The sequence below is a fragment of the Oryctolagus cuniculus genome, chromosome X (assembly GCF_051225735.1).
Source record: "Oryctolagus cuniculus isolate XC-2025 breed Fujian yellow rabbit chromosome X, ASM5122573v1, whole genome shotgun sequence".
Lineage (NCBI taxonomy): Eukaryota > Metazoa > Chordata > Mammalia > Lagomorpha > Leporidae > Oryctolagus > Oryctolagus cuniculus.
In genome coordinates this window covers 27,566,669-27,584,696 of record NC_142888.1, presented here as the reverse complement: position 1 = coordinate 27,584,696, position 18,028 = coordinate 27,566,669, and the positions used below count along the sequence as shown (strand labels likewise).

Below are 18,028 nucleotides of genomic sequence, written 5' to 3'. Positions count from 1 at the left end.
AGCAGGGAGCCAGCTAACCTGCTGTGCCCACAATGCCAGTCCCTGAAACATTCTACAGAAACAGTATTGAATGAAAACCACAAACTAAGAAAAAGTTAGATTTATTATAGAAGAAAATTTATATAAATTTAAAACATATGGAGCTGGTGCCGGTTCCAGTCCTGGCCGCTCCACTTCTGATCCAGCTCTCTGCTATGGCCTGGGAAAGCAACAGAGGATGGCCCCAGTCCTTGGGCCCCTGCACCCACGTGGGAAACCTGGAGGAGGCTCCTGGTTCCTGGTTCCTGGCTTCGGACCAGCTCAGCTCTGGCCATTGTGGCCATTTCGGGAGTGAACCAGCAAGATGGAAGACCTCTCTCTCTCCACCCCTCCCCCCGTAACTCTTTCAAATAAACAAAATAAATCTTTAAAACAATAAAATGTATAAGTTCACATATATCTCTTAGATTAGCTACATATAAAAGAACTTGTATTAAACATTTTGAAAGGGTGCCCAATTGGAGGAAAGAATTAAGTGTGGGCACAGAGAATACATGGTGGAAGGGCTGTTAATGAAGGAACTGCTCACAGTGGTGTGGGGAGGGTGAAAGATGGGAAGGTGCGTTGTTTTTCTATTGCTTCTGCAATAGAAATCATGCCACATTTAGTAGCAAAAAAATAGGGGCCAGTGTTACAGGGCAGTGAGTTAAGCTGCCACTTGCCATGTTGATGTCCCATATCAGAGTGCCGATTCGAGTCCCAGCTGTTCTGCTTCCAATCCAGCTCCCTGCTAATGCACCTGTGTGGGCAGCAAAAGATGACCCAAGTCCTTGGGCCCCTGCACCCATGCGGGAGACCAGGATGGAGTCCCCTGGCTCTTGGCATCAGCTTGGCCCAGCCCTGGCCATTGTAGCCATTTGGGGACTGAACCAGCAGATGGAAGATTCTCTCTATCTCTTGCCCTCTCCTTCTCCATCTCCTTCTCTGTCTCTTTTCCCTCTCCCTCTGCCTCCCAAATAAACAAATAAATACCTCTTTTTAAAAAGTGAATTTGTCTTACAATTCTATAGCTGTGATCATTCCCTTATGTGTTAACTGACTGGACTAAGGGATGTGCAGGTAGCTGGTAAATGTGTCTGGGAGGGTGTTTCAGGAAGATCTGAGCATTGGAAACAGCAGACCAAGTAAAGAAGATGCACTCTGCCTGATTAATTGAGGCTCAGATAGAACAAAGAAGCAGAGAAAGGGAGAAGTCTCTCTCCTTGAGCTGAGACACCCATCTTCTGCCTTCAGACGCTGATGCTTCTGGTTCTCTAGCCTTTTGGACTCTGGGACTTCCAGAAGTATCCGCCAGGTGCTCAGGCCTTTCGCCTTCGACTGAACTACATCACCTGGTTTCCTGGGTCTCCAGCTTTCAGATCTCAGGTTTTGCGACTCCTCGGGCTTCAGAATCACACAAGCCAATTTTCTTAATAAATCTCCTCTTACGCAGCAAAATACAGCTAATTGATTCTTTGTCTCTGGAAAAACTCTGGCTAATACAGTAGGTCAGAAGTTGTATGTGGGTCTCCCCAGTCTAAAATCAAAGTATTAGGAGTACTACCTTCCTTGTAGACGCAAGAGTCTTGCCTTTTCCAGCTTCTAGAAGCTATCTGCATTTCCTGGCTCATGACCCCCTTTCCCCATCATCAAAGTCAACAACATCTCATCTAATCTCTCTCACCCTGCTCTGTTGTCACATCCCTTTCTGATCACAGCTGGGGAAGGTTCTTGGCTTTTCATCACCTTTTATTATTGAATAGGGCCCAGGCAATCCCTGGGAGATCAGAGTGGAAAGATTTCTTGCTTTTGTCTCTTAAAATGAGCAAGGAAAGATTCAGACTGAGGTAAATCAGCATGCAGGCTACATCCCATTCACTAGTGTCTCAACTTGTCCGTTCCTAAGCTTGTTGTGCAGTGGGGTCAGGTAGAAATCACCGAAACGGAAGAAGGTAGGGAGGTGGGGAGAAGTACAGGGAAGAGAATGAAGACACAGCAAGAATGTGAGCAAGGTAACATTTCTGGGAAGGCCTAGTGCAGCAACTCTTCCAAAGCGGTGCAAATATTAGCGATCCTCTATGTCCATGAAAGATTTTCACTTGGAGTCGGTTTCATGTTGATTTATAAAGTACTGGCAGTCTATGTCAGTGGAACAGGACCTTCTTCTCCACAAACTGCTAGCTTCACTCTGAGCAGGATTCCAGTCTGAAGCCCTCTCTGGGTTTCACTTCTGTGATTGCTACTCCCACCCCCTATTCCCTTGTTTCTAGAGGACACTTGACCCCCTTTGACATTCACTTAATTTTCTATCCAGACTTTACATTCCCCCCCAGGCACAGTGCCTGAGTTTTCTTTAAACACAAAAGACAACCTCATTTGAGAAGAAAAAGAGAAGGAGGAGGAGGAGGAAGAAGAGGAAGGGAGAGATCTTCCATCTGCTAGTTCATTTCCCAAATGGCTGCAACAGCCGGGGCTGGGCCAGGCTGAAGCCAAGAGCCAGGATCGTCATCTGGGTTTCCCATGTGGATGCAGGGACCCTAGTACTTGGGCCATCTTCTTTAATACCGGATATCAGCATTGCAGGTGATGGCTTACCCCACTGCACCACAACACCAGTCCCCTCTCCACATGACCTTTTAAAAAATACATCATATTCCACGTAATAGCAGAAATGATCTTTTATTATTTCTGTTTAGTGTTCATCTAGAATGAACCAAGAAATATGGTAGGTATCAAAAATACAATGGTAAGCAAAATAATAAACAATCCTTGTCTTACAGAGTTTATATACTATTGAGAGATACTTAAAAATTACACAAATAACATTACAAACATAAATGCTGTAAAGCAGAAGTGCAGGATACTATGATACAGGACAACTGAGGGGGCACAGCCTAGTCTAGAGAGGTCGGCACATGCTCCCTAAAGAACAAGCAGTTAAGTTGAAAATCTAAAACATAAGGAGGAGACCACAGTACTTTCCTCCTTCACTCTTCCATTCCCCTCTGTTTCTGGCTAAGAAATAGGTCATTGTGAAGGTCATGAGGTAGAAGGAATGTGGTTCTTTGGTAGAACTGAGAGATGGTCAACATGGCTGAAGATTTTAAGGCTGAGTTTTGGGAACTCGGCACATAAAGATAAGAAAGAGGAGAGGACATTTGGTGCAGAGGTTAAGACGCTGTTGGGGACGCCCACTTTCCATATCAGAGTGCTTGATGTCGAGCCCTGGCTCCCCTCCTCATTCCAGCTTCTTGGAGGCAGCAGGTGATGGCCCAAGTGCTTGGTCCCTGCCACTCACATGGGAGACTTGGATGGAGTTCCAGGCTCCTGGCTTGGGCCTGGCCCAACCCTGGCTGTTCTGGGCGTTTGAGGAGATGGAAGAGCTCTCCCTGTACCACCTTTTGAAATAGATAAAAATAAACAAAACTTTTTTTCAAAAAGGATAAGAAAGAAAAGAAGGAGCCATGAAACATAACCAAGGAATGACCAAAGGAAAAACTGGTGTCATCGAAGCTATATACTGAATGTGGCAGAGAGGCCACTTACAATAGGATTGAAAAGTATTTATTGTGTTTAACAAAATGGAAGCTATCAGTGACCTTATCAAAAGTGGCCTTGGGGTCTGTGCCATGGCTCACTAGGCTAATCCTCCACCTGCAGCACCGGCACCCCAGTTCTAGTCCCGGTTGGGGCGCCGGATTCTGTCCCGGTTGCTCCTCTTCCTGTCCAGCTCTCTGCTGTGGCCCAGGAAGGCAGTAGAGGATGGCCCAAGTCCTTGGGCCCTGCACCTGCATGGGAGACCAGGAGGAAGCACCTGGCTCCTGGCTTCAGATGGGCACAGTGCGGCAGCCTCAGCACGCCAGCCGTAGCAGCCATTTGGGGAGTGAACCAACAGCAAAGGAAGACCTTTCTCTCTGTCTCTCTCTCTCACTGTCTAACTCTGCCTGTCAAAAAAAAATGGCTATTGTAGACAGTAGGCAACAAAATGCCAGAGTGGAATGAACTGAAGAGTAAATTAGTCACTATAAACTATATGTTACTATTGTAAAAATCAGCAAAATTCCAGTGGTTGAACATGCAAAACTTTCTTGGTCATGTAACATATACTACGTAGATCTCCAGTGGTTTCTACCATGGGGCTACCTAGGATGACAGAGGCTCTATCATCTGAAAATTGTACCACCTACAATATCAACTGCCTCAGTTTCTGTGACAAAGGAAGAAAGCATGGAAACTCGTGCACTTACTCCTGGGCAGACTATTCATGAGGTCCCATGGGATAAAAGAGCCAGAAGACGGAGATTTCCATCAGCTGGGGAAAAAAAGAATCAGACGTTGATGATCTCTAGTAATAACTACATTAAATAAATAAATAAGAAAATGGAACAGAGACAGCAAGTGTAGACTACAATTTTGGGAAGCTTGGTTGTTTTTTTCTTGAAGAGATACATGATGGGAGCTAGACAGGGAATGATACCAGGGAGAAGTAGAGTGGATTTGTGTGCGTGTGTGTGTGTGTGTTTATGTGTCTTTTTACTTCCATTCTTTGATAGCATTACTTAAATCAAGTTTAAATTTTCAGCAGAAATTCAGACTGTAGAAATTGGGAAATTTAGACTGTGGTAGTCTAAAGACACAAGAGAGAAAAAAGAAAAAAAATAATGAAATGAAGTTCCACCACAAAGCAGAAATGATGGAATCCATAGGAAAGTGGAGGTTTTGACTTTGTTATAAGGAGCACATTGCCCATTGTAAAAGTGAGGGAAATGAGCAAATAAATTAAAAGACAAGTAAATTTTGAAAGTCATTGGTCAGAGGTTAAGGGAGTTCCCTGCCAATAGCAATCAATTTCTATATGAAGTATGAAATAAAGTAATCCACTGAGGGTCAAAGGGAAAGTGGAAGTGGAAGAGATCATCAGAAGTTCAAGGAAGATAGAAAAGGTGTGAGATGGTAATTTCAGCAAGTACAGGATGAGCAAGTAGGCTTGCTGGGCAGACATGAAAGCCTGGTTAGACTTGATGATCACAAATTTATCATGATAATCTACTCTGTTTAGAAGTTCCTCCAGCAATGGTGAGCTATACAATTGACCAACATGGAGATGGCAAATCTCTGAATTCAGCCAGGAATTAGTGATGTGGCTGAAGGAAAGGGAGAAAGGGTAGTTAAGGATATTTCCAGGAGTAAGGGGGGCAAGTGTTTGGTCTAGTGATTAAGACACATGCATCCGACATGGGAGTGCATGGGTTTGATTCCTGACTCTAGCTCCCGATTCTAGTTTCCTGTTAATGCAGACACTGTGAGGCATCAGTGATGACTCAAGTAGTTGAGTCAATGCCAACCGTGTGGGAGACCTAGACTGAGTTTCCAGTTCCCTGTTTCTGTCCTGGCCCAGTCTTGGCCATTGTGAGCATTTAGGGGGAGAGGGTGAACCAGCAGGTGACAGATCTTTTTATCTATCTCTCTCTCTCTCTGCATTTTTCTAATTATTTATCTCTTTGCTCCTCAAATTTAAAAAAATAAATATTTATTTACAAAGGATAGGTTGTAATCTAATCTACACTGGACAAAGAAGGGAGTGAGATCAGGATAAGGGTGGTACATAGGGAAAGAGTATAGATGGATTGAGGGACTTACAAAATTAAAGAACTGTTCTAGTGGGTATATTTAAGTAATAAGCTGGAAAGCTAGGAAGCTGTGAATAGAGTGAGAAGTCCAAGAGTAACTGAGGAGATGGTATGTTTTCAGTGATGATGTCCCATGTCTGACTCTGGGCTTGGGTGGCTAAGGGGAAGTAGGGAAGAAAATCATTGCAGATGAAGAGGTCAAAGAACTGAACAGCTATGAGTCTTCCATGAAGACATTTAATTTACTCCCAGAATAGCAAGAATGAAAATTGTGATATAGCAGCTAAATTTTTAATAAATTAGGGGGACAGTATATGGGAGGCTAACAAATAACTCCAAGGAAAAGAAGGAAAGAGCAGTACACTTGCTAAAGAGACGGAGAAGAAGCAATACTCTAGAGGTGACCAACAAATCTGAAAGTTCTCTAACTAAGTCCTTCTGGAGAAGTGTAGATCTTATACACTCCATACAATGTCAAGACTCACATCAGTGTTCTCAAAAGTTGATTAATGACCAGCACTTCATCTAGAAATGTGTGAATTTGTATGAATAAAGTTGATTAAACTACATTTGGACTGTTTTGGTATTTATATCAAAATCTGGAGCAGCTGTAGGCATGTGGAATTCTGACCACATGGGGATGGCGTTCCTTGCAAGAGCGAGCTGTTCATACCTTCTTCTCACTCCAGAAGGGTGACAGAATACAAGGAATACCTTAATCATTTTTAATATTTGCAACTCATTATCAAATTTTGATACTTTAAGTATTACTAACACATTACTTTCTTTTAACCTTACACTTGAATAAGGGCCCCAAAATATAAGTCTTAGTTAGACCCCTCAGGCTATTCTTACAAACTTCCTTTTCCTCTTTAAATTTGCTAGAGGAAACTTCCTGAGCCTGCCTCAGATTTGAAAACCTGACTTTAAGTTTCAAATCCCTGGTAGCAAACACCCCAGCCCCAGGGCGCTTCTGCCTAAGGATCATTAAGGTGGTATAACAGGAGTGGCTAAGACCCTTTTGCATCACAACACCCTACCCCTTGCCCACATCAGCTCATCTGCTCTGTACCATCCACTCTGTACCTCAGCTATATATACACCTCCCTTTTACAATACAGTGAGACCCTGCTTCGACTGGGCTCCACACCGCGCCTGATTGTCCCCCGGGTTTGGGGAAGGCTGAGTGGCGGGTGGTACACTTTCCCCTCCTCGGTCAAGGCAAGCTCCTGGGCAGCCTGCCTAATTCTCTGGCGATGGCGAGGAACAGTCACCACAGCTGGCGCCCAATGTGGGGCACACGGGGCACGACCAGAACGTCCGGCCAAAGCCAAGCGGTTTGCCGGGATAAGTGAAACCCTAAAAATATGGGTAATGCAACTTCAGCAAGAAATGACCCAGCCCTGAAGGCCTTGCGCCTCATGCTCAGGTCCAGAGGTTTGGAACACTTTTCCTGGACCACATGGGCAAGGGTTGAGAAAATAGCCATAGATAGAGAGAAACATTTGGGGATCGCCCCTCCACTGGGGTTCTTCCCTGCCATCTCAGCTCTCAAAGCTCATTTCACCCGGAGTGCCTGCTTCCCCCTGTAAGGGAACCAGGTGGTGAAGCCTCCTCCCCAGCCTGCAGCGAAGCTGCTAAGACATTCTCCCAACATCAGGGAGATGATAAGGGCCTTGTGATGGGTGCCTTAGGTCCGGCCTTCCCGGGGGTTGGAGAAGGGCTCACCCCATTGTTGTTGCCAGGAGGGTGGGCTGGATCAGGTGTCAGCCACAGAGAAAAGAGCACAGGGAGGAAGAAGCATGGGCTGACTTTAGCAAACAGCGAGCCGCTCTGAGCCTGAGGAAGGCAGGGGCAGGGGAGGCAGGCATAGATGTGCCTACAGCCACAACTCCCCTTCCCCCTGAAAGGGCTCAGGGACAAAGGGAACTTCCTGCCTCCTATGTTCCGCAAGTGGCGGCTAAGGTGGGGACGGGTGACCTCAAGTCGTGGTGAGATCCTGGAGGGGATTGGGCATGTGCATTGGATCGCCCCCCTCCTTCTCCTCGGGCGGGAGGGGGCGGTTCACGACCAGTACCAAAACCCAGGCCTTCCCGGTCAACTTAGAGCCTAGGGGAGCCAGGCCGCAAGCTTGGTACCCCTGGGAGGCCAAAGACCTCAAGGAGCTCCGCAAGGCGGTTACTGAGGACGGCCCCAATTCACCATGGGCGCTTACTCTCCTTCAGGACACAGCATATCACCCCTGTGTGTCTAAGGATTGGCTTGATTGCGCAAAGGCTACTCTCAGTGGCCCACAATTCATTAAACGGGTGGGTGGCATATTAACAAGGAGAAATACAGGAATCGGCCAAAGCTAATAGGCAGGCGTGGCCAGATGTCTCTAGGGAGAGCGCTCTAGGTCTGCTTTTTTCCTCTCCATTTACAATTCAATGCCCTCCTCACTAGGAGTGGGGAAGGGAACTGGCCTTACCTAAGGAAAGAAAAACCTCAATCCATTAACCGTGCCCAACCTGATGAGTCTTTCTTTGCAGTTCATAAAACTTTTCCTCCAGCCCTACAGAAGTCTCTCATTCCCTGCCGCTTTGTTTCAGGATGTGTTTCCCTGTCCTAAACCATAGGCTCCTACGCTGATGACCAGCTCTTTTCTGTGCTGCTATAGCTAACTTATCTGAGAGTTTGCAGGTGTCTTGAAGGTTTCGCGTTTTATTGGATTTGTCTGTCTTTAATGTTTGAGTGATTACCTAACCCTAATCAGATCTACCCCACAGCCTTGGTTAAAATACTCAGGTTATATGTACTAGTTTTTGGCTGAGCGGTTTGACTCTCTAACAGTTTAAATACTCAAATGCAGTCTACCAACTTTGGGACTTCCAGTCGGATCCCTGGAACTCTCAAAGGATGGGACTCTAAATTTGTTAAAGTAACAACTGTTTGAGTCAATTCAAATTATACAAAATGTATTAAAATATTGTAAATGATGTCAGACTTATGTTGTATTCATGTTTTTGCTTTCCAGCTAAAGTGGTCTTAATTCTGTGTATACAAGTCTTTACATGTCCTTAATATGCTTTAAACTTGTTTCCTTTACCGATCTGTTTTTGCAAAAACTGTAGTGTCTCTTTTTAACAGTGTCTACTTAATTGGTTACTCTGCCATTTCTAGATTTAGGTCCTGTAAGCTCTTTTTAGCTCTGTTAAATAGTTCTGAGCTATGTAAGGATTTTGTGTGCTAACTCCTATGTTTAAGGTTTTTATTTCTGGTTTATTCAACAACAAAAAACATAAATTCATGTTCTGCCAAGGTAATCTATTGTATACTCTACTGTCTCAGTTTAAATTAATAAAAAAATTAAGTCTTAAAAAGCTACATAAATATCATCAAATCTGGTCTAAAGATGTTAAAATCACCCTAATTAAATGACTGTCATTTCAGGATGTTAAAAAATTCTATTTTAACCAGATACTCTAAGTTCTCTTGGCACCTTTAACAAACTTTCTAAAAATCAAAGGTCTAAATTCTCTAAAATTTTGGCATCTCCAAAAGGGCCCCTGGAGATGTCAAAAGATGTATCTCTCATCTTAAAGAGATAATAACCAATCAAAATGTTTAGATTAAAAGTGCTGCCAAGATGTAAAATAATTCAACACTCTACTAAAATTCCTCACAACCCACAGGGACAGGCTATTGTGGAAAGAAACCATCAATGCCTCAAGAAGCAGTTATTAAAACAAAAAGGGGGAGTGGCTACCCCCCATCTACAGTTACATAAGGCCTTGTTTATCATCAATATTTTAAATTTTTCAAAAGGGTCAAGGGAATCAAGATTCCAAAAACATTGGGGACATTTAACCCCTAAACCACAGATGCTTGTTAGATGGAGAGACCCTCTCACCTGACTCTGGAGAGGGCCTGACCCACTGATTCAGTTGGGAAGAGGATTTGGCTGTGTGTTCCCCTTAGGGGAGTGACTCCGATTTGGATACCAGCCAGAAATATCAGGCCTATGCCTGATACAAGTAACAACCCACCCAGGGAGCGGTTTGCCCCTGAGGGAGATCCCCTTGTCTTTCCTCTTCCAGAAACGGACAGAGATCTAGAGGCAGGTGATGATGCAGACGCTACTCTTCACTGTGATCCTGACAAGAAGTGCCCAGCCCAGTGATGGGGGATTCGATGACCCAAACATGATCATCAAAACACTTCAGGAGGACCTGGAAAAAGACGAAGAGAACTCCAAGAAAGCCCCTTTTGGATGGGCCTTAATGGACTCTTGCCCTAGCTCCTCCCTCTTCTTGGACTGCTTCTTGCCCTGCTTTTAATCCTTGCTATTGGCCCATGCATAATGAATAGGCTTATACAGTTTATACAACAGTGCCTAGAGGCAACAAGGGTAAGACAAGTTGAGATTCACTACCAGAGGCTGGTAGCCACAGAGGGTTACGATCCCCTAAACTGGGGAAGCGCCCCTGGTGCTCTCCACATTGCCAATGACGGGTAAGATTCCGGATGGACCGGAACAACCTAAGACAGGCTGTGGAGAAAGCTTACCACACTCCCATAATTACAAGTCACGCGACACCCCAAGACGGGTAAAGCACCCAGCGTCCTGTACCAACCTAAGACAGGGCTCATGGCCAAGCTGCCTGGGTTACCAATGACGGGTAAGGGCAAGGACTGCTGGGGGCAACCTAAGACAGGGACCGCGTGTTAAAACAAAAAGGGGGAGGTGTGGGGGACGCTGAATCCAGAGAGGCCTAGAGGAACTTCCTGAGCCTGCCTCAGATTTGAAAACCTGACTTTAAGTTTCAAATCCCTGGTAGCAAACACCCCAGCCCCAGGGCACTTCTGCCTAAGGATCATTAAGGTGGTATAACAGGAGTGGCTAAGACCCTTTTGCATCACAACACCCTACCCCTTGCCCACATCAGCTCATCTGCTCTGTACCATCCGCTCTGTACCTCAGCTATATATACACCTCCCTTTTACAATACAGTGAGACCCTGCTTCGACTGGGCTCCACACAGCGCCTGATTGTCCCCCGGGTTTGGGGAAGGCTGAGTGGCGGGTGGTGCACTTTCCCCTCTTCAGTCAAGGCAAGCTGCGGGCAGCCTGCCTAATTCTCTGGCGGTGGCGAGGAACAGTCACCGCAGACTTGATTAGCTCTTGTCCTGACTTGATGTACAATGTAATACTTTATCCATTTTAGTATTTTTTTTGTCCTAGTACCATTGGTTGAACTCTGTAATTAACACACAATTATTCTTAGGTGTTTAAATTTTAACTGAAAAGTGATCCCTGTTAGGAATTTGGAAAACATTATGCTGAGTGAAATAAGCCAATCCCAAAGGGACAAATACCACTTGTTCTCCCTGATAGGTGACAACTAACTGAGCACCAAAAAGGAAACCTGTTAAAGTGAATTGAACACTATGAGAAACAGTGACTTGATCAGCCCTCACCCTGACTGTTGATGAGCAACTTAATATGTTATCCCTCTTAGTATTTTTTTTTGTTTGTTCTACTTAATACTTTTGGTTGAATACTGTAATCAATACACAATTTTTCTTAAGTGCTGAAACTTAACTGAAAAGTGATTGCTGTTAAATATGAGAGTGGGAATAAGAGAGGGAAGAGATGTGCAATTTGGGACATGCTCAAGCTGACTTACCTCAAATGGTAGAGTTAGAAACATACCAGGGGACTCCAATTCAATCCCATCAAGGTGGCATGTACCAATGCCATCTCACTAGTCCCAGTGATCAATTTCTGTTCACAATTGATCATAATGATAGGACTAAGAACCAAAGGGATCACATAAACAAGAATAGTGTCAGCAAATACTAGCTGATAGAATAAAAAAGGGAGAGAACGATCCAACATGGGAAGTGAGATACACAGCAGACCCATAGAATGGCAGATGTCCTAAACAGCACTCTGGCCTCAGAATCAGCCCTTAAGGTGTGCAGATCTGGCTGAAAAGCCCATGAGAGTATTTCAGGCATGGAAAGCCAAGACACTCTGGGGAAAAAAAAAAAAAAACCTAAATGAAAGATCTCCGTGAGTGAGATCCCAGTGGAAAGAATGGGTCATCAAAGAAGGAGGTACCTTTCTCTGAAGGGAGGAGAGAACTTCCACTTTGACCATGGCCTTGTCTAAATATGATCAGAGTTGGTGAACTCAGGGGGCTTCCATAGCCTTGGAAACTCATGACAAGAGCCTAGGGTGATTACTGATGCCATAAACAAGAGTGTCAATTTGTGAAGTCAACAACAGGAGTCACTGTGCACTTACTCCTCATGTAGGATCTTTGTCCTTAGTGTGCTGTATATTGAGATTTAATGCTATAACTAGTACTCAAACAGTATTTTTCACTTTATGTTTCTGTGTGGGAGCAAACTGTTTAAATCTTTACTCAATGTATGCTAAACTGATCTTCTGTATATAAAGAGAATCAAAAATCAATCTTGATGTGAATGGAAGGGGAGAGGGAGTGGGAAAGGGGAGGGTTGCGGGTGGGAGGGACATTATGGGGGGGAAGCCATTGTAATCCATAAGTTGTACTTTGGAAATTTATATTCATTAAATAAAAGTTAAAAAAAAAGAAAAAAATAAATTTGCTTTTGTTGTTCTTAGTGACCAATTGAAAAATGGGATTAGAGGAGGGTGAACTTCCATAAGGTTCTCCAGAACTGGCCTATGCATGTCCACAGTTAATTTTCTAAACTCATTTACTTATTTTTCATTTTAGAGGTGGAGAGAGAGAGAGAGAGAGAGAGAGGATCAAGCTCCCAAATACTGATTCGCATGCCAAATGCCCACAATGGCCAGGACAAAACTGGGCTGAAGCTGGGAGCTGGGAACTCAATCAGTGTCTTGTACGTGGATGGCAGGGATCCAATTATTTGAGCCATCGCCATTGCTTTCCAGGATCTGCATTAGCAGGAAGCTAGAGTCAGGAATGAATCTCAGGTACTCCAATGTGGGACATGGACCTCCCAACTGGCATCTTAACCACGTAACTCCTGCCCCCAGTTAATTATAATTATTATTTCCCTGACTTACAATAAGACAGAAGCTTAATTTCAAGAGTTGTCCTAAGGCATAATTCCTTTCAAGAAACTCAGAATTGTATCTGACTTTGGTGTGACCTTCAAGTGGATCATTTGAAACACTGTCACTTAATTTTATTTTCATAAAATCAAGATGAGCTGACTTTAAAATGGGAAGTCACAGGGCAGCAACAACTTCCTGCTGTTGGGATTTTCGGTGTGCTGTCCCTTCCCTTTTTGCTTAACTTTACCCCCCCACCCCCACCCAGGAACTCTCTGATAAACTTTCTGACAGTTAAAGCCCTCTGAGAGTGCCACTTGTTTTCTGCTAGGCCCCTGACTCTGCCCTTACTACAGAATTCAAATTATGTTCAGTGTTCAAGCTCTCCTGACCCAGTTAAGGGGCTTGGGAATGAGTAATAACAGGCCAAAGCGTTCTTCCCGGAAACTGGTTCTGGAGCACACGAAGGACAGCCCTGCTGTGTTAGGTTCTGAATATATCTCATAAGCAACTGGGCATGCGTGCCTGCAGAGTTGCAAAGGCACTGCACATGGGTTATGCCTGCTCTTTTCTTACACACAATGGGCAAAAGAGCAAGATGGCACCAGTAGTATAAAAGTAAGTTGTAGAGCCAGATCACGGTAGTATGGTGTGCTAAAAGCAGTTTCTGCAGCATGAAGCAAGACCCCTACCTTACACCTTACACAAAAATCCACTCAACGTGGATTAAAGACCTAAATCTACGTCCTGACACCATTAAGTTATTAGAGAACATTGGAGAAACCCTTCAAGATATTGGCACAGGCAAAGAATTTCTGGAAAAGACCCAGGAGGCACAGGCAGTCAAAGCCAAAATCAACTATTGGGATTGCATCAAATTGAGAAGTTTCTGTACTGCAAAAGAAACAGGAGAGTGAAGAGACAACCGACAGAATGGGAAAAAATATTTGCAAACTATGCAACAGATAAAGGGTTAATAACCAGAATCTACAAAGAGATCAAGAAACTCCACAAAAACAAAACCAACAACCCACTTAAGAGATGGGCCAAGGACTTCAATAGACATTTTTCAAAAGAGGAAATCCAAATGGCCAACAGGCACATGAAAAAATGTTCAAGGTCACTAGCAATCAGGGAAATGCAAATCAAAAGCACAATGAGGTTTCACCTCACCCTGGTTAGAATGGCTCACATACAGAAATCTACCAACAACAGATGCTGGCGAGGATGTGGGGAAAAAGGGACACTAACCCACTGTTGGTGGGAATGCAAACTGGTTAAGTAAGCCACTATGGAAGTCAATCTGGAGATTCCTCAGAAACCTGAATATAACCCTACCGTTCGACCCAGCCATCCCACTCCTTGGAATTTACCCAAAGGAGTTTAAATTGACAAACAAAAAAGCGGTCTGCACCTTAATGTTTATTGCAGCACAATTCACAATAGCCAAGACCTGGAACCAACCTAAATGCCCATCAACGGTAGACTGGATAAAGAAATTATGGGATATGTATTCTTTAGAATACTATACCGCAGTAAGAAACAACGAAATCCAGTCATTTGCAACAAAATGGAGGAATCTGGAACACATCATGCTGAGTGAAGTAAGCCAGTCCCAAAGGGACAAATACCATATGTTCTCCCTGATCGGTGACAACTGACTGAACACCAAAAAGGAAACCTCCTGAAGTGAAATGGACACTATGAGAAACGGTGACTTGATCAGCATAGCCCTGACTGTTAATGGACAACTTAATACATTATCCCTCTTAGTATTTTTTTTGTCTGTTCTACTTAATATGACTGGTTTAATTCTGTAATTATCACACAGTTATTCTTAAGTGTTGAAAATTAACTGAAATGTGATCCCTGTTAAACATAAGAGTGGGAATAAGAGAGGGAAGAGATGTATAATTTGGGGCATGCTCGGGCTGACTTGCCCCAATTGGTAGAGTTGGAAACATACCAGGGGATTCCAGTTCAATCCCATCAAGGTGGCATGTACCAATGCCATCTCACTATTCCAAGTGATCAATTTCAGTTCACAATTGATCATAATGAAAGGACTAAGAGTCAAAGGGAGCACATAAACAAGTCTAGTACCTGCTAACACTAACCGATAGAATAAATAAAGGGGAGAGTGATCCAACATGGGAAGTGAGATACTCAGCAGACTCATAGAATGGCGGATGTCCTAAACAGCACTCTGGCCTCAGAATTAGCCCTTAAGGCACTCGGATCTGGCTGAAAAGCCCATGAGAGTATTTCAGGCATGGAAAGCCAAGACACTCTGGCAAAAAGATCTCTGTGAGTGAGATACCAGTGGAAAGAACAGGTCTTCAAAGAAGGAGGTGCCTTTCTCTGAAGGGAGGAGAGAACCTCCACTTTGACTATGACCGTGTCTAAACAAGATAAGAGTCGGAGAACTCAAGGGGCTTCCATAGCCTTGGAAACTCATGACTGGTGCATAGAGAGATTACTGATGCCATAAACAGGAGTGTCAATTTGTAAAGTCAACAACAGGAGTCACTGTGCACTTACTCCTCATGTAGGATCTCTGTCCTTAATGTGCTGTACATTGAGGCTTAATGCTATAACGAGTACTCAAACAGTATATTTCACTTTGTGTTTCTATGGGGGTGCAAACGATTGAAATCTTTACTTAATGTATACTAAACTGATCTTCTGTTAAAAAAAAAAAAAAAGAAATTATCAATTCCCAACTTGACTCTCACTGGGATTAAACATGACAATAGGTCTGATCTGATTTCATCATCATTTAAAAAAAATCATCCATTATTTTTCACTTTATGTTTCTGTGTGGGAGCAAACTGTTGAAATCCTTACTTAAGGTATACTAAGCTGATCTTCTGTATATTAAGATAATCAAAAATGAATCTTGATGTGAATGGAAGGGGAGAGGGAGTGGGAAAGCGGAGGGTTGTGGGTGGGAGGGACGGTATGGGGGGGGGAGGCCATTGTAACCCATGAGTCGTACTTTGGAAATTTATATTCATTAAATAAAAGATAAAAAAAAAAGCAGTTTCTGCAACCATACATATAAGGTGGCGTTTTGGATGATATATTTGGGGGCAAAAGGGACTTGGCCCTGTGATCTAGCAGAACCCCTCTCAGAAGAGATGGAATATTTTGTTGCCACCAACCAGAGAGTTCTCCTGCAAGAAACTAGGGCAACCAGGCGTTCTGCTCACCAAAAGTCTCCTAGTGATCTCTGCTGGGAATACATCCTTTGTGCTTAACACAGGAAACTATGACTTTTACAAGATTTATGTATCAGAGGGTTATCTTTCACAGCACGTTCAATCCAGTCCTTTGTGGGGTATTGCATGCTCTTTGGTAAGCTGTTACAGCTTATTGGGGGAAAACCAGGTAGTATGATCAAACATATCTGGAAAATACTATTAAACAAAACGAACCATTTTTTTTTCTGCAGAAAAGCTCAAGTTTGATACATTATTGTGCATTGTGCATCTCCAAGCAGGGACTATGGTGTGAGAGTTTTCCAACCTGAACAAGAGAGCAAACACTTTTTGACAACAGCATTCCCATGAGACTTTGGGCAACAGTCTCCTATGGTTGGAAACATTATAGGTGCTTGGTGGCAGCCAGGGAGGGACTCTGTGGAAAAGAGCCAGATTGCAGGCCGGTCTTCAAAAGAAGAAGTTCAGTTCCCATCAGTTCTCTGGCTTGTGCTGAACCAAGAACGTGAGTCACTCTGAAGCTGACCGAATTCCACAGCTTATTGAATTTACTCTGAACACTTCATTTGAAATTTGGCAGCATCCTTGATTGTCGGAGGTTTTTTTTATCTGGTACAAAAGGTTAGAGAGGAATGCTCCTGTGCAGATCTGGCAGCCCGTGGAAGGCTTTTTAATTCACTTTAAAAGGTCTATGTGAGTCCTGCATGTGACAAGGTCTGTAAAACACACACACCCAGCACAGAAATGAGAGAAACAACTGGAGCCCCCTCCAAGGCCATTTCACTAACATCTGGAGAAGGGCAAATTTCTTGTTTAGAAATTCAAGTTTACAAATTATTACATTTTAAAAAACAAAATAAAACCTTACTAACCTGAGCTACAGAGAAAATGGAGCCTTTATTCCAACTATTATTTAAAGATTTTATTTTTATTTATTTGAGAGACAGAGTTACAGAGAGAGGTAAAGACACAGAAAGACAGAGGTCTTCCATCCACTGGTTCACTCCCTAAATGGCAGCAAAGGCCAGAGCTGGGCCAATCTGAAGTCAGCAGCCAAGAGCTTCTTCTGGGTCTCCCATGCAGGTGCAGGGGCCACAGTGCCGGCCCCTCCAAGTATTTTTTCAGAATAAAAATCGACACTGAGTCTTTTGTACTTAAACGAATGACACACACTACCACTACCACCACCACCACAACTGCCACCAGGTCCTCAGGTGGGCTTCCTATGGTGCGGTTCCTGTGGTTGGAAGGAAGGTTGGTGTGGAAGGAACCACACCATAGGAAGCCTCATGTAGCACAGGCAGGAGAAGATCATCACAGAAGAGACTAAATAAACGATGCCATTAGAGCCACTGTGACCTTAAGACGTAAGTAAACCCCCTCAGGAAAGGGAAAACTGCAAGTCTGATGTCCCTCTGATGATGCGATAGGGACATGGCATGCTGACACAAGGCTGAAACATCTGCACAACAACCCCAAATGGGTCCTTCTGTCTCCGCGTTGGTATAGATGGGTAGGTTCTGGTAGTCATTGTGAGGATATTTTTCCTGCCTTGTCCCACCCATCTCGAGAAAATGTAGGCATTTAACAAACTGTGTGTTGTTGAGGGTAGAGTTAGAGGACTATCAGGTGCTAAAAGAGTTCACTCTGAAATGCTGTTTCAGCCTGCATTCTCAGCCTTTGGACTGTAGGCTTCATGGAAGGGGGTATAGAAAATCATGAATTCATTCATGGACCAGTTAAATAAATTATATACCTCATGCATGTAGGAGCTATTAATTTTTTTCAAATTATATATAGGTGCTGCTGTGACAAGTAAAGTTAAAAATCTAAGTAAGTCAATAAAGTGATGTTTTAAATGATCATATCTATAATATATTTCTTTTTTTAAAAAAGATTTATTTATTTATTTATTTGAAAGTCAGTTACACAGAGAGAGGAGAGGCAGAGAGAACGAGAGAGTGGTCTTCCATCCTCTGGTTCACTCCCCAGATGGCTGCAACGGCCGGAGCTGTGCCGATCCGAAGCCAGGGGCCAGGAGCCTCTTCCAGGTCTCCCACATGGGTAAGGGGCCCAAGGACGTGGGCCATCTTCTACTGCTTTCCCAGG

At 43.8% G+C, this 18,028-nt stretch overlaps 1 long non-coding RNA gene across 1 annotated transcript in view; it reads right to left on the bottom strand.

Moving 5' to 3' along the window:
* Positions 1–2,779: 2,779 nt before the first annotated feature.
* The window catches only part of LOC149119586 (uncharacterized), a 138,501-nt gene continuing 123,252 nt past the window's right edge, over positions 2,780–18,028 (bottom strand). The window contains exons 4-5 of the long non-coding RNA XR_016228556.1: positions 4,266–4,330; positions 2,780–3,416 (exon numbers count right to left, since the gene is read on the bottom strand). This is a non-coding gene — a long non-coding RNA (uncharacterized LOC149119586). The remainder of the gene's footprint in view (positions 3,417–4,265; positions 4,331–18,028) is intronic.